The 12,464-nt window shown below is 40.1% G+C and overlaps 1 protein-coding gene across 2 annotated transcripts in view; it reads right to left on the bottom strand.

Moving 5' to 3' along the window:
• Positions 1 to 9,922, bottom strand: part of LOC135700323 (uncharacterized) — a 49,613-nt gene extending 39,691 nt beyond the window's left edge. The window contains exon 1 of one of the 2 annotated variants that reach the window (XM_065220803.1): positions 9,608 to 9,922. The gene's annotated coding sequence lies outside the window, so the exon portion shown is untranslated. The remainder of the gene's footprint in view (positions 1 to 9,607) is intronic. The other variant, XM_065220804.1, reaches the window with a different exon arrangement.
• Between the last annotated feature and the right edge of the window lie 2,542 nt (positions 9,923 to 12,464).

Below are 12,464 nucleotides of genomic sequence, written 5' to 3'. Positions count from 1 at the left end.
TGTGGCGAACTATTTTGCTTACTGAATAGAATATCATAGGTTCAATCCCAAGCTCCTTCACATTGTAGAGTTAAACTTGAGATCGTCTTTCTTTCATAATATGATATAAAGCGTCATGAAATTCGGTTGGTGGAACGGGTACGTACAAGAAGTAATATTTGTGTTTTAGGAAAAACGTGTTGATCGGAAATCCATATGAAATCCTTCTCAAGAGCAGTTGTTGTTGTCGTCGGTGAGGTCACCGCCGCGATCGAAACCTAATAACAACAAGTTGAACGGAAAATTGTTCGTAATTGTTTTGTCATAGTGACTACCGATTTTGCTTACTGAGTAGAACCCTAGCTTCTTGCCCTATTGAATCGTAAGAACATCAATTCAGCATATCGTTTACCAAAACGAATCTTGTTGCAATCCCAATCCTTCTATCCAACATCCCGTTAGTTTTTCGTGGAAGAGGTGTTCTCGGCTTTTATTAAAACGAGGATTACGTCAACATATTCCTACCCATTCCTTTCTTGACCAGCATTCGGACGTGGCTGGTGCTGGTATTGTTTATTTTCAGATCACCAGTATTTACACATTGAGGACGATTGCTAGTCCCAAGCAACGTCTATTGGTTCTCTGTGTAATTACAGCTGATCTGGCAATACGAGAGTTGCATAATCGGGCGGTCAATCACGCTCATGCTTATCTTGGACCACTGCGGAATCTGATTTGAGTCTAATTTTATGATGCGATGTTCGTCAGAAGGGTTAGTGGTGGATGAATTCAGGATTAATTTTTCTGAAAAATTGACTGATCATGGCATCTAGTAGAGCGATGATATTCTAGCTAGATTTCCAATATTGGTTTATTAAGCTATTGACGGAAACTGGTTCTTGGGCATTACAGTTTTACGTGACATGAAGATGGGTAATTATGGTGTTTTGTATCATTTTCACAGTTCTAGTCACCAGCGTTTTGTTGAAGTTTTAGAGAACTGGCTCGAGACATTCCTTGATTCTAATAAATTAAATATATTGGCTGGTGATTTTAATATAAATTGGCGTGATAACCATAATTCGAATCATTTGAAGCGTTTTGCTGAGTTTTTTTTAATTTAAAGCAAACGGTAAATGAAGCACAGTAGAACTTTTAATTGACCACGTTTATTCCAATTTTGATTCTATTTGTTCAGTTATGGATACTGATTTGAAAATAACCGGTCATGAGACCTTAGTGGTTAATGACCATGTTAACGATAACGATCATTTTGTAAAATTGAAGTGCTGGAGGAAATATTCGAATCTTGTTGAGAGGAGCGTGGATTTTCCATTCACGGCCGGTAACTTAGATGAATCTACAGCTGTTCTTAATAACGCTTTGAAATCGTGTACCAATCAACTAGTTGAGCAAAAGTTTGTTTCTTTGAAAAACTCGAACAGCTGGTACAATATGGATCTTTTGCGTCTTAAACGGAAAAGGGACAAATGGTACGAAAAGTTTTATAGATCAAATAATGACAATCATTGGAATAGGTACTCAATCACAATCGATAAAGTAAACTCGTTGTGAATGTGTCCAGAGGACGATTGATCAGCATCAAAACAACAGCAAAGAGTTATGGAAAATTTTGAATTACTCTATTAAAACCTAGTAATTGCAAACCGCGGTCCATAACTTTTAATGGCACATTAGAACAGTCAAAACAAGTAATTGCATCTAAATTTAATGATTATTTTGTAAACAGTGTTTCATTGATTAATCAATCAATTGAATTGGTCGATGAACCTGAGGAAATAAAACAGCCAGTTAATAAAAGTTGTAGATTTGAAGGTTTTCACCCAATAACATTAGATGATTTTCATTAGGAAAATCGGCTGGAGTAGATAATGTTAATGCTAGAGTTTTTCAAGATTGCTTTCATGTCATTGGCCACATATTGCTGGACCTTATTAATGAATCATTGCAAACTGGACATGTTCCACAAATTTGGAAGGAATCCTTAGAGGTGACTATTCAAAAAGTTGCTGGAACGATTAAAGCCTAAGAGTATCGTTCCATCAACATGTTGCAAACATTAGAGAACATTTTAGAACTTGTTGTTAAAGGCCAGCTTTTGGAGTATTTAAATAGTAATAGTTTGTTGATACCAGAACAATCGAGATATCGAGAAGGTCATTCTTGTGAAACCGCGTATAATTTGGTATTAGCGAGGTGGAAAAATGACTTGGAGTGTAAATATACGATTGTTGCTGTTTTCTTGGATCTTTAAAGCACTTTTGAAACAATTTCTATTGTTAAGATCAATCAAGCGGTTTGAAATTACGAGCACTGCTGTAGTCGTCACTGCTCGATCTCGGTTAAGTATGCGGCCACTCCGGTAAAGGAGACTGCATGCCATGGTGAGTTTTTCCCGGATGAGACTGCCTCAGGGCGAGTCCAAGTGTAATCTTCCTAAAAAGAAGAAATCGATCCAGCTTCACTACCACCAAAATTGAACGGGTAGAAACCCTTATTTCAAAAACAGTATAATCTCTCACACCTCGAAATATTTCCCCAAAGCTCACGGTAAAAGAGCAAACAAACCTTAAACGACGTTACACGTCAAGCTTTCCTCATCGGTAGTTCCACTTATATCCACCAGAGGCGCAGCTGCAGTAAAAGAGGTACGCAACATAAAGTCAAACTCCAACCACGCGGAAGACAACAACAGAATTACACGGACCCGAAACAACGTGAAGACACTTTCTTTCTCTCATTCTAGTTTTTAATAGGGCAACATTACATCGAAATCAAATAAAGCATTTATTTCACAACGGAAAACGGTAAGTTGAGATTTTATTGTAACTAGAGCGTGCTTTCACGAAATTTCAATTGTTTGTTTTTTTCTACTCCTCTTTATTCTATTTCTCTACCTAGTCCTATTCTTGTGTGCGTACGGTACAACTACCTTCTATCTGTGCTGTGCTCTTGTGTTTCTTCCCGACGAATCCCACGACGATGCAGCAAGCGGGGAACCGCAATGCTTGGCAACCAGGTGTCTAACATTGATGGGTTGGGTGGACATATATGTATGACGATACGTGCGCACGTTTGTCTTGCCGACACCCAAACTTACAATTATTGGACTTATCCAAAACTTAGCACTTCATGCTCTTTGACCTTGTGGTCGGCAAAAAAAAGGTCCTCCGTGGCGCCCTCGCCGGACGCCACACTCAACAAAAAACAATAGAACGGGCTCACCAGTTGATTGAGCTGTCGTTGATTGCTGCGCTGCTGTTACTGGCGCGGCAACGGTGCTACTCAATCGATGCGCGTTCGACCGTTGGTGTTGAACGGCCAAAGATTTCCACGTGGGTGGACGAACGTGATCTCAACAGCAGTGGCAGTTGTTAACCACAAAGCCCTGCTCAGTGATGTAGATGCGGATCACTTTCAACCGGACAAGGTGACGGTTGCCGGGAATATTCACCCCGGGGATGCAGATGATGACGTTGGAAGTTAAACGTAGCCATTGGCTATTGAAAAGAACATTGAGCGCAATGCACAGATTTTCTTTAACGAGTGCATTACCTGGTCTAGCTTGTTTTTCGCACACACAAAGTCTAGCCTATGACGCACACTACGTTTAGATTTATATCTATAACTAAACAATCAACGAGGAGAAATTAGAATGTTAGTATAAAGGGTGATACGGTCAAAATTTGGTCAATATCAACTTGACGTATTTCTTTCAATTTTGCATTTAAAAAACCTGAACACCCCTCATTTTGAAGGTGTGTGTGTGTAGAATGTTGCTCCTATTTTGATTTTGGAATTCACTCTTCAGTTGTCAAAATGCCGTCCAAGCAAGAAGAGCAGCGTATCAAAATTTTGCTCGCGCATCGCGAAAATCCGAGCTTCTCGCACGCAAAGTTGGCAAAATCGCTAAAAGTTGCCAAATCAACCGTTACAAATGTAATTAAAGTGTTTGGGGAACGTTTGTCGACAGCCAGGAAGTCTGGATCGGGGAGAAATCGAAAACCGGAAGCCGCTGAGACGACAAAGAGAGTTGCCGGTAGTTTCAAGCGAAACCCTAACCTCTCTCTCCGAGATGCCGCAAATAAGCAGGGTGTATCGTCTACAACCGTGCATCGAGCCAAAAAACGAGCCGGACTATCGACTTACAAGAAGGTAGTGACTCCAAATCGCGATGATAAACAAAATACGACGGCCAAAGCGCGATCCCGGAGGCTGTACACGACGATGCTGACGAAGTTTGACTGCGTGGTAATGGACGACGAAACCTACGTCAAAGCCGACTACAAGCAGCTTCCGGGACAGGAGTTTTATACGGCAAAAGGAAGGGGAAAGGTAGCAGATGTTTTCAAGCACATGAAACTGTCAAAGTTCGCAAAGAAATATCTGGTTTGGCAAGCCATCTGTACCTGTGGCTTGAAAAGCAGCATTTTCATAGCTTCCGGGACTGTCAACCAAGAAATTTACGTGAAAGAGTGTTTGAATAAACGTCTGCTGCCTTTCCTGAAGAAACACGGTTGTTCCGTACTGTTTTGGCCGGATTTGGCATCTTGCCATTACGGTAAAAAGGCCATGGAGTGGTACGCCGCCAACAACGTGCAGGTGGTTCTCAAGGACAAGAACCCTCCCAACACGCCAGAGCTCCGCCCAATTGAGAAATACTGGGCTATTGTCAAGCGGAACCTAAAGAAGACCAAAAAAACTGCTAAGGGCGAGCAGCAGTTCAAGGCAAACTGGATTTCTGCGGCGAAGAAGGTGGACAAGGTGGCTGTACAAAATCTGATGGCAGGGGTCAAGCGTAAGGCCCGGCAATTCGGATTTGGAAAAGCGGAAGCCTAACTGAATATTTTTCCTGAATTTTATACTAATTGAACTTGAAAAAGAAATTTAATTTGATTTTTTAAATAAACGATTTCACCGATTTACACGCGTTTTCCCTTGACCAAATTTTGACCGTATCACCCTTTACAAGTAAAACCACGTTGCTTTAACTCACTTTACAAAACGAAACAATCACGCAAACAAAACGAAACACTGTAATCGGCGGTTCGGACAAAAGTGAAGCGAAGCCGTGACCCTCAGATTAGGGAAGGGGACCTCGGCCGAACTTAACGGAAGTTCGATTTTCCCGGGAACTTCTTCGAACTAGATCGGCAAGGGGAGAGATTATTCCGATCGCTGGTCCTTCGTTCAAAGTCGGGGTAGCCACAACTCTCTCTTTGGGAGAAATTGCACAAGGTCAAGTGGCATTACTCAGTAAATCGTTTTGCTACAGGCATCGTTTTCGGCGTATGGATTAGATCTATTTCATCCTTATTTAATTTATGGCTAATTTACTATTTACAACATGGAGTGACTGTTACACTGCATATAAATGGTTTGAAAGCTATTTGTCTGACAGAACTCAACGGACTGTTTTTAATGATTCTGCTTCCAGTCCCGTGGGGAATAACCTTGGAGTGCCCCAGGGATTTGTATTAGGGCCCTTGTTATTTATTATGTACATTAATGACTTGCGACGTGTTTCACGATTTTGCGACATTAATCTATTTGCAGATGATACTGTGTTATACATTGCAGCTAAGGATTTAGATGATGCCGTTTTACACTTGAATGAAGATTTGCGTTCTTTAAGTAGATGGTTGAAGTACAAGCAGTTGAACTTGAATACTAGTAAAACTAAATTTATGGTAATTTTGCGGAATCGATTAAATGAGAACGTTTCTGTTGAAATTGATGATGATGATGATGACTATTGATCGCGTTCGGGAGATTAAATATCTTGGCGTGATTATTTTTGACAACCTTAAGTTCAATTCTCACATTGACAATGTTATCAATAAAATTGCCAATAAGTATGGAAAACTGAAAAACGATTTAACTATTGCCAGTAAAATACAGCAATACAAATCAATCATCTCTCCTCGTCTAGACTTTTGCCCCTTCCATTTTATTTCTGGTCAATGAAGCACACATATCGAGATTACAGCGCTTGCAGAATAAAATAATGCGTTTGATTTTGAAATGTAATAGATTCACTTCATCAACTTTGAAGCTAGACGCCTTGCAATGGTTGTCGGTGAAGCAAAGAATTGTATATTTGACTATGGTGTTCATTTTTAAAGTAGTTAACGGTTTGCTGCCTCGATATTTGTGTGATCGAATTGAAAGAGGAAGTGACTTTCAAAGATATAAAGGGCGAACACGAAATTATTGCGACACCGAAAATGTCATGCCAATTTTCTTATGTTTAGAATCAAACCAAAATTTGAGGGTAGTTTTATACATATATTTACTTCAAAAATCAAAAGAAAAGTTAACCGATGGAGCCTTGAGTGTAAAATTGAACGCATTTTCGCTTGATGCCCTCCATCAAAGTCTTTACAGTGTCATCCGGTACCAGTTTCTCAGTTTTTTTTTCCATTTTCTTAACATGTCCTTCTCGTCTTTGACTGTCTTCTTGCTCTTCCGAAGTTCCCACTTCATTATTGCCCAGTACTGCTCCACCGGGCGCAGCTCCGGACAGTTTGGCGGATTCATGTCCTTTGGAACAAAATGGACAGAATTGGCCTCATACCACTCCAGGACACTTTTAGAATAGTGGCATGATGCCAAATCTGGCCAAAATAGCGGAGCTTCGTCGTGCTGCTGCAAGAACGGCAAAAGGCGCTTCTCGAGGCACTCAGATTTGTAGATCTCGCCATTTACTGTGCCCTTTGTCACGAAAGGCTCACTCCTCAGTCCGCAAGAGCAGATGGCCTGCCAAATGAGATATTTGGAGGCGAACTTCGACATTTTCTTCTCCTTAAATTTGTCGTCCACATCGAACTTGATCTTGCCGGTGAAAAACTCCAACCCCGGAATTAGCTTAAAATCGGCTTTTATATACGTTTCGTCGTCCATCACACATCAGCCATATTTTGTCAGCATCTTCTCGTAGAGCTTCCGTGCCCGAGTTTTAGCCGTCGATTGTTGCCGCTCATCGCGGTTTGGGAAGTTCTGTACCTTGTATGTATGTAGTCCAGCTCTCTTCTTTGCATTCTGGACGTAGCTCTGCGACTCTACGGTTTTCTTCCAGCTCCTTTGCCGTGGTCCAACGTCAACCGCTCCTGGAACCGCTTCAACACTTTGAAGACGGTTGAATGGTGAATGTTCAACATTTTTCCCAACTGCCGGTGCGACAGGTCAGGAAATTCCAGGTGTTTGGAAAGAATTGGTTCTCTCAACTCGCGTTGGTTCACCTCCATTTTCGTTGAATCGAAAAACACGACTTCGAGTTTGACAGCATGTATACAATACACATCAATGAGAAAGTGTGCAAAATTTGGTTGATTTTTACCCAATAGTAAAAAAGTTATGCCCTGTTGAATGTGTCGCAATAATTTCGTGTTCGCCCTTTAATACTAGAAACGCGGTTGAAATAAGAACACCACATTTCTTGACTTGTGCTTCACAAAATTCATTATATTATAAAGGAATAAATGTTTTCAATTCGATGCCTAGACATATCAAACGTTCAGCAACACTTACAGAATTTAAAAGACACTGCATTTCACACGTTAAATCTGTCGTTTGAACAGTTAATCAGTGATTTTTTTTATCTTGACGAAGTTATCTATAATGGATTATTTTCTATGGATAGCTGTCATAATGACTTTTTAATAATTATTGTAGCACTGCAGAAACTATTTTTGTTCGCCACGATGGTGTTGATGGATTTTTAATATTTGATTTAATAGCAGTAGATTAATTAAAAAACTACAAGGGACAGCCCTATGGGGTTGTACGCAATGGTGACGTAGGACTACGTGGTCTTATATAATAAATCTTATTTGTTAACTGGAGCAGGAGCTTGTGCTTTTTTGTAGGAATAGGAATTTGAGCGGAGTTCTCTCTGTTTATACTCTTTAATATGACGCGCTTAACATATATGGCCCATTGCAACTCAGTAAGAGCTACTGATTCCGATCAATAGCTGTGCGACTTCTTTCTCCTTCTATGGATGGTGATGTAGGCTGCAGCTCGCTGCTTGCAGGCAGTCTTTCGTTGTGAACTGGAGAATATCACCAATCACCATGCGGTGATTGAATAAACATCGTTTGTTGAGACCGGATGGAATTCAACTTTGAAATCTGTGTCAGGGAAATCACTTTTCGCAGGCAATCGGTGATTATTTTAACTATCATAGCAACAGTTGCATTCGTGCAATTTTCAATAGTAACATTTTTAAAAAAAATGATAAATTCTTAAATTTAACAGATCCGTAGGAATATTTCTGATCGATTGGTGAGTTATTAACGGTCAAAATCTTTCATAATTTTGTTACATGTTCCATTTTCAGTTTTCACAAAGTGTATCCCCATATAGAAATCACAGACGTAGTCCTACGTCAAAAAAGAGTAGCCTACAAAGGTTTGAGCCTCACGCGCGTATTACGGATATAGAGGACTGAATTTAAAATTTGATTTAAAAAAAAAATGCAATTTTGAAGCTCATTTGGAAGATACCTCGAGGTAGTAGTAAGTTTTCTTGCATATGTTGAGGGCTTGTGAGCATTCCTGACATTGCTGAAAATTATGATAGCATCAGATTGCGGGGTTGCTAGTGTAATAGGATGCTTCATTGATTGTTCATTAACTCTTGATTGATTGTAATACTTATGAATATTTTAGGTGGACAAAAAGGCGAACTAAGACGTGGGCGCCTGGCTTTCGCTCATTTATATTGCTGTGAAGAAAGTGTAAACTCTAGAGGGAATTTATATCTGTAACTGTAACAAGTTCGATTTTGTTTGCAAACCTGGTTAAATTGTCATATTTAACAAGTTAAAAACAACGTTACCGAAGACACCAATTATGAATATCATATCATCAGCTAAGCTAGTCACACATTTATTAATCCACAATTAATCGTTCTGCCCCCTGCTCAGTTGCTTTTGGAAGATTCCATAAGCACAGTGATTCAATCGATTGCCTTGTATTCGAAAGAAATATGTTAGGAAACCTCAAAACCCAGAGAATGTTCACACCAGTTCACCCCAACACAGCTTACAACACCATATGGCTTGAAAGGCGATAAGCACACCGCAAGCCGTCCCATATTGCACACCTTGAATCGATCTATCGGTAACACCCTGCACGCGCTCAGGGCATTGTAGCACAGCGAGAACCTTCCCCTTGAACGCCGCAAAGCACGACCTAAACCTTCTCACACTATCGTGGTGCCTCGTACCGGTCCTATGCATTTTAGAATTGCACCTATAGCGGCTCGGTTGACAAGGTTGCGGAATTATTTACAATGACGCCATACCGGTAAAGTACCGAAACAGATAAACGAAGCAGTGCGAGCCAATTGGTGTCGTCACCCAACATCCGTTCGGTGCTGCATTCGGTTACATCCTGATAAGGTTTCTTATCATCGGCACAGTAACCAGTAAGGGTTAAACATTTTGTTTTTGGTTTCACACTTCGATAAGGTTTCTTCGAACCTGGGGCACTAGTTTCGCTTGCAGATACTTGGTAAATCAATCAGAACTGATGATTTCATCCGAGACGAGGTTGAAAATTAGCTAGAGTGTTTATTCATCCATAATTCAAATTCAACTCACGTTGTCAGTTACTCACATTGCACCTTCCACAACCGATTTGTTCACGCAGCTGACTGACGTCAGGATGACTCAGGTAGATTAGCAAAAACACAATAAATCCCACGATGTAATTTATTAGCTACACTGTTAGATCATTGCTCGTAATAATTATCGAATTATTTCCACTGCACATGAGAGTTTTGTTTCATCCGATAACGTTACACCATCTCTTCACGTCAAATATAATTATCACTTTCAATCAGCACCCCTAAAAAAAAACAGCAATTCGTTTCCAAGGTCAATTGTTATATCTATGAAACAACACATTGACAGGGCGGGTAAAAGCACTCACGCTACACTAACGGCAACCTCACGTCGGTCCAAATATCAACGATAAACTGCGATCGGTTCTTCTACCAGCAAAACTTCACCTGCGACGAAAGCCAATATCTATACTTACAGCTTCGTTTCGGTGAGGAGTTCGTACGTGTAAGTGCACATAGGTATGCGGCGGCGATGTGATGGGCTGTGCGCTGTGGTGGGTTATCGTTTGACAAGAGTGTGTCGTTCGATGGTGTGGCTGACAATTGATAACATTGGAGAAAGGATACATTTTCGATGCACAAAAAAAAAACTGAATTTCCTCCCTACGCACACTCACAAATCAATCACATGACCAGGAGCCGTTAAAATCTTCTATCGCTGCAATAGGGAAATGTGTAGCAGTTGTAAAAATGAAATTGACATCAACACCCCACCTGTGCTACACCCAAAAGTGCTTGCAATTTTTCTATTTCACCTGATTGATTCGTATTTCTCCATGTGTCACGTGTTTGCGTGTCACTCAAGTCAATGAAGGTACGTTTCCGAGAAAAAAATACTTCATCACACAAAATTCATCCCAAAAAGCGTATCACTAATTTTGGGTGCATTTGTAGCATTATGCTGGGCCAAAGTGTAGAAGAATTTGATTGTTTGCTAGCTTTAAGTTTACCACATACCTAGAGAGTCGCACAGTGGTGCCAGGGGTATCAAAACGCGCGTTTTATTGTTTGCGCAGAAATGGTTGATTGTAGACGTTGGATGTCTTGAGGAATAAGCAGTTTAGCAATCAATCCCCCCAACAGTGAGATGGAAAATTTATTTTTTGAAAGGAAAAACGAGCCAGAATTCCGAGTCCGCGGGGGACTGTTGTTCTGGATCGTTTGGGAAGGATCTTGTTCTGGATCCTTTGGGGTTTGATATGATGCCACTTAGTGCAGCTCTCCCACACTCAAAAAAATCCACACGTCATCATCATGTGGCTATGTATCATGGATTCTATGTGCCTCATATGATATCAATAGCTTTGCACATCATACTTCAATATTGTACAATATTCTACTTTATCGACTCTAAAATAATCGACACATACATAAACAAAACATCCAGAGGCAGGAGCTTTCTATCTGCTTGATATATTTTTAATGGGTCTGATTTGGGATTCGATCATTGACTTTTGGAGTGTGCTGCTGTCGGAGTCTTCTTTCGATCTCACTGTGCCACGGTTGTTCTCATATATGAGGCGGGTTGATAGGATAAAGTCACAACTCTTGTTTTCGATGTTTACCTTTCTGAGCAAACAATTCACATCGTATTAAAATGCAAAACACTTTAAATCCATCTGTTTTGAATAGTAGTGTGATTAAATGTGCAAAACACTTGAATAGATAGTGAAAGATTTTCAACATTTCAAAGTTTGAAGCACCAGAAATTAACGTGCATAACACATTTAACCAGTGGCGTCACGTGAGAAAATTCACTAGTTGTGCACCTATTTTATTTATATTTTGTCTGTAACAGTAGAAGCCAATTTTGATGCATAATAAAAAAAAATGGGATACAAATCTTTCGACGGGGGTACCTGCATAAAAAATAAACGAAATGATGATGGGAAACAGTTCTGCTACCAGTTTTGCTAACTCTTGCATAGAAACATTGATTTTCTTTTTAAGTCTCATGTTTATGATATTTGTCATCGTTACTCACCTTCTGGCAAACGGTATTTTCAGGAGGTCATCAACAATATCCTGTTCCATGATTCCTATTTAATTTTGCACTATGCTATGAACAATATTCCATCAATGCTCTGAGGCTACTGAATGAAATGCAGACATGGTAGTGAGAAAATTTAAAAATTTAAAAATTCGATGTGTGCGTGTAGGTAGGTATGCAACGAATGACGGCTCTCCAAGATTCAATCAATTCAGAGAGAAACTCAAATGCGACGTGACGTAGCCTATACGTGCCAATTTATTCTCTTCTCTTTAAACTGTGCAAAGATAGAAGTGCACAAAATAAACACTAACACAGCGGCAATTATGCTTACGGGACTTCAATACATATACAACTGATCTGGTTGTAAATACGAGCGTTTCTGGTGCACAAGCAAAAGTGCTCAGACTGGGAGAACTTAGCATGCGGTGGCTTTGGTAGAACGAAGGCATATTTTCCTTGTTTGTTTTGTGTCGCTCATTCGCCATAGAAGCCCAAAAAAAGTGTTGTCTGCACGTGGTAAAATCCCAGCGTGCCCGTACGTGAAAATAAGATTGCTATGCCTCGCTTCTGTTTTACGTACATTTCTTTCAGTGGTGGGTAAAACGGAGGTTGAGCAGCGATGTGGTAAACAATTCAGCTACTATCCAGTGATGTGGTGGATAATTCAATTACTATCCATATGAAACCAATAAATAAGGCGGACAAAAATGGTTTTAATTGAGTATTAATTTTTTGCCAATTTTTATGACATATAAATTTTACTTTTTGAAAATTTGAGACTGTGCAGTGCACGAGGTGCACATATGGACGAGACGCCACTGCATTTAACCAAGGTGAAATA

This window comes from Ochlerotatus camptorhynchus, unplaced genomic scaffold (assembly GCF_037179485.1).
Source record: "Ochlerotatus camptorhynchus isolate MF236.1 unplaced genomic scaffold, CSIRO-AGI_Acam_v1.1 ptg000132l, whole genome shotgun sequence".
Lineage (NCBI taxonomy): Eukaryota > Metazoa > Arthropoda > Insecta > Diptera > Culicidae > Ochlerotatus > Ochlerotatus camptorhynchus.
Note: the sequence above shows the minus strand (reverse complement) of the source record. Positions and strands in the feature narration are given on the sequence as shown.